We start from the raw sequence: 11791 nt of genomic DNA on the forward strand, positions 1-11791 counted from the left end.
TTACAAGTTGAGATCTGATCAATGGATTCAACTACTTACATACATTTTATTCTTGCTTCATCCTAATCATAGGAACATATTTGCTATTTATGCCCTTTCCTTACTATCTGACCAAGTCACAACCTCTTATTCTAAATCTTTACTTCTAGATTCCATTTCATGTGCTAGTTCTTCAAATTTAGTGATTATTTTATTGTATTATCTCTGCCCCACCCTTCAAAAAAGCATCTTCAGGTCTTTAAACTTTGCTGCTATCTTAGGTGTTCTCATTTCATTTCTCAGTGTTAAACACCCTTCTTCTTAACTTGTGTATTTCTCAGTAGCTTAGAGGTAATACAATTTTTTACCTCTGCTTTTACTTCCTTTACTTGTTTCCATGCATTTTCTCTCCTCAAATTGTTGGTTATTGGCACTTATTTAAACCAGTGGACACCAGCTACATTTTGTGTAGTAGCCTACAGCACTTACCAGAAAGGAACCAACTAGCATGTGGAGTCTTCCACAACCAGAGAGGGTCCAAGTCATTCCTACATCCATGCTCTGATCACCCACACCACCACAGGAAATTCTCATGCAGGGCTTCCTGCATCCCACTTGGTACCTGAGTTACTGTGTAGTTCAGATTAACAACCCTTCTTCTTGGCCCCCAAAGTGGATGGAGGAAGAAAGAGTGTGTGTTTATAGCCCACTGTCAGGGGTTTTGGCAGAGGTGACACCTGAGCTGTAGTCCCCAGGCTGGTAGTGCATTTCACCCTGAGGCAGAGCAGTACCACAGCACTGGCTGGCTATACCAGCTCTCTGTGGATCAGATGCACAGAAGTGGATGTTCCAGGATGAGATTCACAGCAAACCCTAGATGAATGGTAAATCTCAATCCCATTCACAGTTCAGTGCCAGCTGATGGTGGGAGAGAGAGAACACCACTGTGGTGCAAATTAGCCTGCCTTCAGATAGAGGCAGGCAAAGAAGCTTACAAAATTACTTCTTTAGCCACAATTTGCAGATAAAACTTGAATCCAGCTAAACTTTAGGAGAAGCTTTATGGCTATGGACTTTTTTAACCACTTCAAACTCCCTAACCTCTGCAGCTTGCCTGTCTGTAAAGGAGCAGTAACACCCTAGCAGAGTTTATGTAACTGCTACTCAATATTGCATTAAGCTTCCTCCTTCTGACATGTAAAACTTCCACCTGCTCAGTCACCCAAGTCCTGACTTGAACTAATGACTTTTGATACTACTGGGCTATATTTGCTCCCAGCAGGCTGATAACAAAGTGTACAGAGGCTCGCCTGATCCAATTTATGCTATAGTCTGAGAGAATAATTATTTTACACTGGCTGTTATTACCTAGCAGCAGAATCAGCTTAAGTTTGGTGCTCTCTAGAGAAGAAGGAAAATGCAAATGCAGCGAGAAATCTAAGTGCTGTGGTATTTTAAAATGTCAGAGAGCCACTACTGTATCATTAGCTATAATTTTAAGCTTTGACAATGCTGTCAATGAGCCTTGGTATTTTGTCATCACTGTACTATTTGAAAAAATATGTCTCTCTCCATTGGCTTCTTCTTTAATCTCTGTGGTTGGCAGAGTTGTTATTTGTTTTTCTCTCTAGTGGAAATTCTAGAACTACTGGTAGTAAAAAGAATATCGTTATGAAAAATACATTATTTTCCCTCCTCAAATACATCTCTCTTTCTCTGTTTAAAAATTAAGACTTTACAATGTAAATGAACACTGCTTCCTCCCCCTCCCAATTTGTTCCAAAGGGAGCAGGAGCTTTTAAAATCTGTTTTTCCCTAGACTTACCACTGATATAATTCTGAGTCACTGTAAAAAGTTTGTTTCTGTCCACTCCCTTCTTTTTTACACAGAGATGTCTTCACAAATCTGTTATCAGGCAGTGCTGAGAGTAGAGCAACTGTGGAGTCTCAAAATGCCAGCAAAGATGATCAAGTTTGCAGTGGTAAAGTACAGAAACAAACAAAACACTGTAGCACGCTTTAAAGATTCAATCTGCATTTGAGCATTTTCTGTGCCTGATCCACACAAAATAAGTATAAAATAGGCCAGCAAGTACAAACTAAGTCTGTATATTCCTCTAGAGCAGAATAAAAAGCTCACAGGCTTTCTGTTTAAGCCATTGTAACACCCTGGTTACCAGGAAGGCTCCAAAGCTTCTGAATCTGGCAATTTTTGTAATTACTGTTATGCTTATTTAATCTTGCATTATTTTATTAACACTTTAATCTATGATCTAATCTCCCCTGCCCCTCCCTTAATGCATGTGCTGATCCTGCTACTGTGAGCAGAGTCAGCTTTCTGGATGTTCCCTCAAAACATACAACACAGCTCACCTTGCCATGTGTAGATAGCTTTATCTGCTCCAAAACAACTTGTATCTAAAGAGAAATGAAGAGAGAAAGAGGTCCATTCACCTTGCTGGAAGTTGGTCACTGGAAATCCATACCAGCAGATCCACAGACCAGAAAATCCTTGAGAAAAGTGGATCTGGCACTGCTGTGCTGAATTCAGTGTATCCATGTGAAACCAAACTTCTCAGATGACCAGGGATGAATGAGGTGAATTCAGGCTGAGGTTATGAGGAAGCAGCAGTGGAGAAGTTCAGCTGCACCAGGGGCAGATACCCTGAGCAGGTGACTAGAAAATTAGCAGAACTAGAAAATTAGAAGTGCCCAGGCCTCCTTAGGTGTGTTTTGTGGATGGCTCATTAAATTCCATTTCAGTAAAGTTTTACACTTTTCCTTTTCATGTGGCACTGCATCAAAGGAGCTGCATTTTTTACTTGGTCTAGGAACTGCAGAAGAGAGGTGGGGTAGAATGTGTCAGTATCACCTTGGCGTCTCCTGCCTCCCAGGTCATTTACTGGTGTGCACTCAGCGGGGATTTTAGCCATAGGTGGTGTCACAAAGTGCAGGCTCCAGTCCCCAGTGGATGCCCTAAACTCAGTTCTTCCAAGGAGCAACTGGATACTTCAGTTCTGATCCACAGCTAAATGACAAAAAGAACAAGTATAAATCATGCCGGTGGCTTTAAGCCCACTCTTGGCACTTTGACTGCAGTGTGAAAATTTCCAAGAAAATGCAGAAGACAGAAATTCAGGAAAAATGAGAAGGCATCATGCAGAAAATGACACAAAGTCACAAACCTGAGTGCTAGATTTCATCATCAGGGCTCCAATTTAGATTACAGGTTTGGTGGTACTTAAGGTAACCCCACAATCTGCTATTCCCAAAGTTCTCCTGCCCCTGTTCTCAGGAAGCATATGAACAATAGGCACATAGGATCAAAACAAGGAGTGTGTAATGAAATGCCATCTTATTCTGTTGATATTAGTAAGGACTTCATAAGGAAAGATTTTATCTTGTCAGAGTTTTGTGCCCAGGTTACTTCTAAACTGTAGCATAAATCTATGTCCCATACAGAATGGTGTGTCTGTAAGCAAAGGCCAGAATGAGTATTTAAGAGAGAAAACCAGAAATGTATCCATGTGAAAGAACAGGACAGTGGAATAAGAAAGACGGTTTGCTTTCCATTTCTAGAGGCACAATGAAACCAAGTGCTTTGCATTAACTACCCTCTCAATAGCTTAAAAAGATTAGGAGCAGGGCATTCTCTTTGTGCACATGACCTTTTCAGCAGCTTGGCAAATAAAATAAATAAAGAGAATAGGCCAGCCCCAGAGGTGGGTTTATGTTTAAACACAAAGTTTACATTCAAGTTCCTAGGAGAAGAGTTGGAACAATGTGATGTAAGCTTGGATCTTCTAATTAAGATCAAATTGCATAGTATTTTTAGACTTTAAAATAACATGTTTTGACCCAAAATGCAGTTCAAGTTTTCTTTTCTCTTGGATCTATTGTGAATTATTAGCACTTGACATTCTGTAAACCAGGTCTGGCACAGACTTCAATGGACATAAACCCAGAGTCAGAGGGGGGCTGCTGGGTTGGGTTTTTTCTCTTTTCAGTAAACACAGATTTATAATGTGCCAAAAATTCTACAGATCCCTTCAGTCCAAAGTCAAGGGGGAGGCTTTCAAAACATTCTAGGTTTTTTTATTTGACCCACCTCGTAGCTTTTTGTGTAGGCATTCCTTCCCAGCAAATAGCACAAGAGCTAGCATGCTGAACAAATAAATATAAAAAGGTTACTGAGTGCATAAAACTTTCCCTCTGAGCAGCCTCCCTCTACCTTGCTGCACACTGCAGGTTTGAATTGCAAGTGTAATTTAATTCCCACAAAACAAACCAAACAAGGCCCTCAAGGATTCAGAAAAAAAATATTATTGAGTCGTGGCAACTTGTTTCATGTGTGAGCTTACTGAAGATATAAAAGTTCCAGAAGTAACTTCTGCTTGTTGGAACCTTCATTTAGACCTCACCTTAACATTCACAAGCTGCTCCTGTGCACCTTGACCCCTCCACAAGCAAAGATTAAAAGGTTACTCATGGAAAAACCAAGTTCATCTTCTTGTGAGGTTTTTGGACTTCAGTAAGTTTCTAATAAATGTACCTGGCCCTAGTGACATCTTGTTCAGTGCTCTTGTTTTAAACCTGAGGCAAACATGACTTAATAAGGCAAATAGTCCTGTGCAGTAAGGTATTGTAAGGTTTTTCCCTAATCTTAAATACGCAAGGCAGACTTCGCTGCTTTAAAAGTGAAAAAACCAAACAGTTCCCACAAAAATGTTGCTTTCTGCAAGCACACATCATGCTTCACTCACATAGTTTCAAAACCACACCTCTCAGTCTCAAAAACCAAGCTCACTTTTTTCATAACTTGCCATCTCTGAAGCAGGTAAACACATCCAAGGAATTAAAGCTACTTGCCATTTACCCTAAGTGGACTGGTTTGCTGTAGTAGAAAGATTAACCTTTGTGCCATAAAAGTGATATACTTTTGGGCTCCTAAGGACTACACCAGCAGTCTTCAGCTTAAAAGAAAGAGAGAAATAGAAGCATCATTAGCACAGTGTTTGACAGCACCATATCCATACACAAGGTTCACAGCCAGTCCAAGTCCAGTGATAACTGGTGATCCTAAGCAGGCTATGCATTGTCAGGAAGCAAAAGCCACTTCCTTGTGTACATGCCCAGAGCTCTGTCCCAGCTTGCACAGGAAGAGAGGTGAATGGGTTAAACCTCTATTTCCACTGTTCCTTGACAAGGCTATATGAAGGCTGAATGTCTTAATGAAGCTTTTCTAAGATGTTATGTCAGATCTTGGCTTCCTTTTTTTTTTTACGTTGTTCACAAATAGAATTCAATCTTTGGAAAAGATATTTTTATAGCGCTTAAAACATACATGGTTAGAAGGCTCTGACCTAGATTTGAAGGTTTCATGTGGAACTGATAAAAGCAGACTCTTATTGAATTTTCTTCTCTCTATGAAAATGATATTAGGGATTCACACCTTCACATATGGATGTGAAGACGTGTCAAAGATTCTCTATCTACCCCTTAAAGCACATTCACCATCTCCTCTTTCTCCATGAGACTGCTGTCTCCTCATGTCTGCTTGTTTGGATAGGGGACATCATTGACAGGGCAGGCATGACTGGCAAAGAAAATGGTCTATTGCAGCAGTCACACAATGTGATACATCCAGGGACTGCCTTGGGGAGAGGGCTGTATGCACAGGAAATCCTTAGTGTTTAGGGTTTGTTGTTACATTTTCCCATGAAACCAGAACTGAAAGAAGACACAGTTAGAAAGAACCTTTTTTACTTGGCCTTACAATCTTGAAATTCAGTATTACTCTGGGACTTGAAGAATTAGTATTATGTCAGATGATATGGGTATGTAAAAAAATGGTACTCTTTTAATTATCTCTGTATTCACTCCTATACTGTAGATTTTCAGAATAAAGACTGGTAGGGACCTATCACAGTGCAGCACAGGCATTTAGAAGAAGTGGGATCATTGCTTAAGGGATAATGATATATCTTAATGATGTGAGATACAACCCATTTTTTTCCTGTCAGTAAATGTAAATACTGCCACTAGTGTCTTGGGACAGATTTCTCATCTCCTTTGCCATGTTAGTGTTGTTCAATGATTTCTCACACTACTTTCTCTAGACTGATTTTCGGTGTCATTTATTATCTGACTTTGTATATTTCCCAAGGCTTGAGCTGCTGTTCTTCCTTTAAACAACAAAAATACTAATTTTATTTTCGTTTTCCACTCTCTCTCCATTTGTCTTCTATTCTCAACCTCATTTCTTCCCACTATGCTTTCTACTTCCCATTTCTCTGTCTCAGTTCCTGGCCTTTGTTTCCATCTCATCCCAGTCTGTTATCTTGACTTCTGCTCCTTCTCTCACCCCTTGCTTTCACAGCCTTTCTTCTTGATTTTGTCTCAGTAGTGTGTCATTTCAGCTAGCCTGCTAAGCTCTCAGGATACATACATATGTATATATGTGTATATATATATTCACACACATTTTGCTGCTTAAGTTAATTGCCATGGGCTATCTTGTGTTTCCCCCCACTGTCCATGACAATTCATCTCACCAGTCACTTTGGGACTCAGAAATGTGCTAAGGAGGCTAGTTCTGAAAGCGCCCATAATAAACAAAGTCTTTCAACTTTTCCCCTTTCCACAGACTGCTGCTTTTTCCTGTCAGGGCTGCCCTTTAACCCATGAGTCTGCAGATAAACCTGCTCCCTGATTTGCTGTACTGTGCTGGTAGAAGTCCCTCCTCAAGTGGTACCTGTACACGATAACCACATTCAAAGAAACGGGTGAGAAGCGCATACTTTCTCCCCAGCTTAGATGTTCTGGGGTTTCTGATCCATGCAAACGAAGCACTAGATATGAAATTATCTGGTCCATAGTTCACATCAGTTCCTGTTGTCTCTCTGAAATGATCCAAGTCATCTGTTTGGGTTTGCCCCTCTTGCTGCCTCACTGTGTCTCCAAGCCCTGGACTCCTTGGAAAGGCTCCATCATGCCTGGCTGCAGTGGGAACATCCCTATTGCTATGACTACAAATGCCCATCGTTGTCTTGTCCCCACGTTCATCTCAGCTACTCAGAAATGAAGGCCCCAAGAAGAATTAGTAGGCCCCAAATCAATCCTTTGAGCTCAGTGTAAATACAGCCTGGTGGGAGAGAGAGCTGGATCTGGTCCTTAATCAGGCAGTGAGCACAGTAGCGTGGCTAAGTATAGAAGCCACTTAGTTTACAGTACAGTGACCCAATAATTATGCAAGATAATACTGTATGCACTTAGCTCGCCCGTACCATTCAGAACACTTGCCAATAACACACGAGCATATTTCATTATCTCCTTCCCCAGCTCAGGGCTCTCTATAAACAGTTTGTTTTCTCCCCAGATTGCTGGAGCTATGGCCCAGGGCACTGTCTAGGTATATTTAACCCCGTGGCTCATTCCAACATGCTTCTTTAAAAGAAGATCATATTTTTTTTCCTGCTTTCCATTTTTGTAAGCCTAGGCTTTGGCTGGAGGGTACTCAACATATCTGGCTGTAAATAGACTGCTTGGAGCCAAGCAATGCGGTGCCTTGACTAATTTCAGCATTCACTTAAGCTAAATTATTTATGATACTCTCTGCACAGGCTTTTCTCTGTTGTTGTTGTTTTAATGTCGTAATCTCAGCCAGAATAAAGGGATAATTTGCATGCATTTTCAGCTACTGCAGTAGCTAACACATGGCTCTGAAAACTGAAGCCAACTACAATATATTCGAAGTCTGAACTGAGTGGCCAGAAAAGGGAAATCTTGACATGCCACTAAATCATGTTCCTAATGGTGAGAAAGCTTAACATTTTTACTTAAGCAGCTGAAACAACATCAGAAACATTTTCCAATGATACAGTTCTTCACTTGTATCAAGAGCTCATCACCTTTGCTGCAAGAACGTAAATCAGGAGGATGTTAAACTGTGAATGGTCTATTTTCACCTCTATGCTGATATTACGAGTCCAAGTTCATCGCCAGCAGAGCATGTCTCCATCGACATGAGAATGTAAAACACCACGCGGGCAGAAGGAAGAAATACAACTGTGTTTTTAAGGAGCCTCTGAGTTTCCCGTAGGCACCAGGCATAAGAGATAAGAAAGAGAATAAAAGTTAGAAGGGAGCTCAGAGCAGAGAGGCACCTCCTTCTCCACCAGCTGGTGGCTTGCCAAAGAAAACAACAGAAGTGAGGATTAGAGTTTGCAAGGTTGTACATTATAGGAGGGCTACCTATTCCCCGCCTTTTCTCCTCTGAAAAGCTGCCATGTGAGGAGAAACATTCCTTTTATTATTTATGGGGACAGCCACTCTTGTTTATTATGCTCATGTTACTATGCTACATGCCAAGTACAGGCACTCTTTTTCACAGAGAGGTTTTTCTTTGTACAGAGGGGGGGAAAAAAAAAGGAAACATAACATAACCCCCCCTCCCCCGTTTGTAGGATTGGTGAGGAAATTAAAGTCAGGGTAGTTAAAGGAGATCTTTCTACAGAGTTGTGATTTTGCTTAGAAAGGTGGCAGCAGCAGAGCATTGCAGTGGCCTGACACCATCGTGCTCCAGGGGATTAGCAGATCTACTTCAAGAGCATTTCTGTTTGCCCCAGCACTGCTCAGGCAGTCACATCCCCTTAACGGCCCAAGGAGTGGAGAACTCACAGCAGAAGAAAGATGAAATAACCTATAATCTGAACATCAGTATTTTTACAGCTTGTAGGAGGTGGATATTTTCCCTCCCTCTAGGTTTGGAACAATGTTGATAGGAAAGAAAGAAAAACAAGTTTATTCCTCACCCCCTCTGTATTTTTTTCAAGGCAGCTGAAGGACAGTTGACCTATTTTCTGAGTTGAGCAACAGAGCAGGCTCCCCAGCACCTGATCACTTCTTTGTGCCTGTCCCCTGAAGCATGTTTAATACTGAAAGGCCTGGCCCTGGTCAGTGATTGCAAAGGAGGAAACCCTCAGCTGCACTTGGACTGCAGCCTTTGTGCTGAATGCAGGCAAGGATTTGAAACAATCCACTGAATGCAAAGTAAATCCCAAGGCAAAGGGAAGGGAAACTAGGCAACAGTACTTTCTGTGGTAGATGGCAGTGGATTTATTGCCTGGCAGCTCACAAACTGCCTACAGCTGGGGGAAATTGCTAGTTCAATTATCCTGTGTTTAATGTGATTACTGGTACTGGTTCATAGGCTTAATTTCATTCCTTTGAATTCCTCTCCACTAACAAAAACAAAACAATCAAACAGAAAAAAGGTGCAGTAAAATATCTTCAAAAATACAGAATATAAAATGTATTTTTCAAACCAGGAAACTTAATTTATTCTGTCATCAGGGTTTTTCTTATTTTTAACCAAATTATACACAGAAGGATCTTATTCTGATGAAAAAATCTGCCATGTTGTAACAAAGGAGGAGAGATCTTTCTCCTTTCTCATTGGGGTTTTAAAAGATAACACTGACAGATGCTCTTTGAGTTTAGAATCTAGGAATTAAATATTTAGATATGGCAGCAAGATCATCTATTTGCAGTGGCCATGTAAAAACCTGACTTAGCTGGATGGTGAGAAGGCACAACTCTCTCCAGATAAAAGACTGTGCTAAAAACAAAGCTGCAGACTTCAGCACAGCAGCTCCCACACAGAAGCTTGGTTCTGCCAGGAAGGGATAAGAGAGCAAACACATGAAAAGAACAAAAAGACTCCTATCTCACACATAATTTTTCAGATTTTAGCCTTAAAATACAGGATATAGCCACTTAGTTCTGTTTCAGAAACGGTGTATTGCTTTACAATTGCCTTAGAATAAGGTGCTGAGCAAACATTTTCCTATTTATCAGCAACATAAATACCATGTGACAACAGCAATACTTCAGGTGGAGCCTTTTTCTTTACTGGGCATGATCTGAGTCACAGGACAATTCCCAAGAGCCAAAAGACACATACCATAAAGAAATGCATTCCAACAAATCACGTTTTTCATGCTGCAAGGCCACTATATAACCACTGTAAACAAACTATAAGCTTAACATGCCAATTTACCCTTGTTTGCAATAGGTGGCTGAGCTTACTTGGATTTCATCCTTAATATGGTATCAATAGTTGTGGTAAACAATGTATTTTACGCCTTCTCAAGGCAGGTTATTGAATCAAAAAACAGCTTTCCATACTCTTTCAGAGTTGCTGTGGTGAACTTTGCAGATATGGTTTCTTTCACAGAAAGAACACAGATGTTCTATTTTTTGTTTTTCTCATGAAACAGCAGGAATCATTGCTTTTTTAGAAACAAAACATCTGATATATGGCAATGCAATACTGCTCTCCTAGTGCCTTTACTGACTTCCAAGCCCACTACAGAATGCTGTTTTTCTTACCTGCCAAATAACTTTTTTTGTCACTGAGACTGTCCGCTTAATTTACATCTCACTCTGCAACTATTACATTATTTAAACACTTATAATTCTGTTTGCCAATGACTGTCTCCATGTTTCTAATGTGTTAATTAACATTTATAACATACCTGATTATATTTTACTATTGTTGGCTTAATTTAAATTGAATGAACCACAAACAGCCCTTACCAGTTAAGCTCATTACAGGAATAATGTTATGCCACTTTTGATGTAAAGCTACAGTTATTAACTCATTTCAGTCCCTTCAGCTTCACCACCAGCAGCCATGGAATTATCCTCCTGCTGTTGGTGTCCCTGACTGCACAGGCCTGCCCAAGGCAGACATTATCCAGCAGGTTTAAAGACAAATTATGTTCCAGAGATCTTTTTTGCATCATCATCCTATTCTTTCATTCCCTCTCTGTCCTCACCTAATGAACATCCCACCAAGTCCATTAGCTTGAAGGGAATCACTTTTATTTTTATCAGGAGATGTCTGGGCTTTGCGGTCTCTACCCTTCTGCTGCATCCCAACATCCTTGTCTCACTCCACTGCCCCAGCAGCCTGAGCTGCTTTACTCTATCATTTTCTCTAACTTCACTTCTGGCTTTCTCCACTTGTACCAGCTAAGCCCTCACAGTCCTGCCCAGCACATCTTTTCCTGCAAAACCACTGATCCCTGTTACTCAGTCCTGACCTTTACACCTGCATTCCTTCTACTCAAAGACTTTATTACATTTGTAGTTACTGTATTCTAATAGAGGGTATCTGCAGCCTCTTAAAACCTTCCCCCCCAACCTCTGTGTATTTAAAAAAAATCACAGATTTCATTTCTGCTGTCCTGAGATTTTCTTCCCTCTCAACTGTCTCACACAGAAGTGAGTAGGTGAAGAAGTATGAGTACGTGAGGAAATCTCTTCCCAGTCTCAGTGGACCTAGTATCTTCCCTCCTTCCATTAAATTTCATCAGTTCTTTCTCAATCCCTCCACGGTCTCAAAATAGTGCAAATCTACACACTTCTCTCCTCAAAGTCCTCCCAAACTTTATCCACTGGTATAACTGGTTATCTGACAAACCTTTTTTTTTTTTTTTTTGGCTTAAGCTACAAATCTGCATAAGTTCTTGGCTTCACAAACCCTTTCCCTTATTGAGGGCCCATGTTGGTGACTCCTACTGAAGCCCTCACAAGGGAAGAAATGTACCTAGACTCCCAGCACAGTGGCTGGACCTTGCCCTTCCAGCCTAGGTCCTTCCTGTCCCTGCAGAGGGGGTGACACACTGTGGGCTGGCCATCAAACAAAGCATCTGCTGATGCCAGGCTCCAAATTTCACGCCCAGTTGTGCTGCTGGGGCACTGCTCACACTCCCCAGACCCACAGTCTAAAGGTACAGAACACACC

General features: G+C 41.0%; 1 protein-coding gene across 6 annotated transcripts in view; it reads right to left on the minus strand.

The window, feature by feature from the left end:
• Window positions 1-4952, minus strand: part of TAB2 (TGF-beta activated kinase 1 (MAP3K7) binding protein 2) — an 80474-nt gene extending 75522 nt beyond the window's left edge. For 4 of the 6 annotated variants that reach the window (XM_059841708.1, XM_059841709.1, XM_059841705.1 and 1 more), the window contains exon 1: window positions 1805-1906. The gene's annotated coding sequence lies outside the window, so the exon portion shown is untranslated. Of the gene's footprint in view, window positions 1-1804; window positions 2221-4855 lie in introns of those variants that run through there. The other 2 variants (XM_059841704.1, XM_059841706.1) reach the window with 2 other exon arrangements.
• Between the last annotated feature and the right edge of the window lie 6839 nt (window positions 4953-11791).

The sequence above is a fragment of the Haemorhous mexicanus genome, chromosome 3 (genome assembly GCF_027477595.1).
Source record: "Haemorhous mexicanus isolate bHaeMex1 chromosome 3, bHaeMex1.pri, whole genome shotgun sequence".
Classification (NCBI taxonomy): domain Eukaryota; kingdom Metazoa; phylum Chordata; class Aves; order Passeriformes; family Fringillidae; genus Haemorhous; species Haemorhous mexicanus.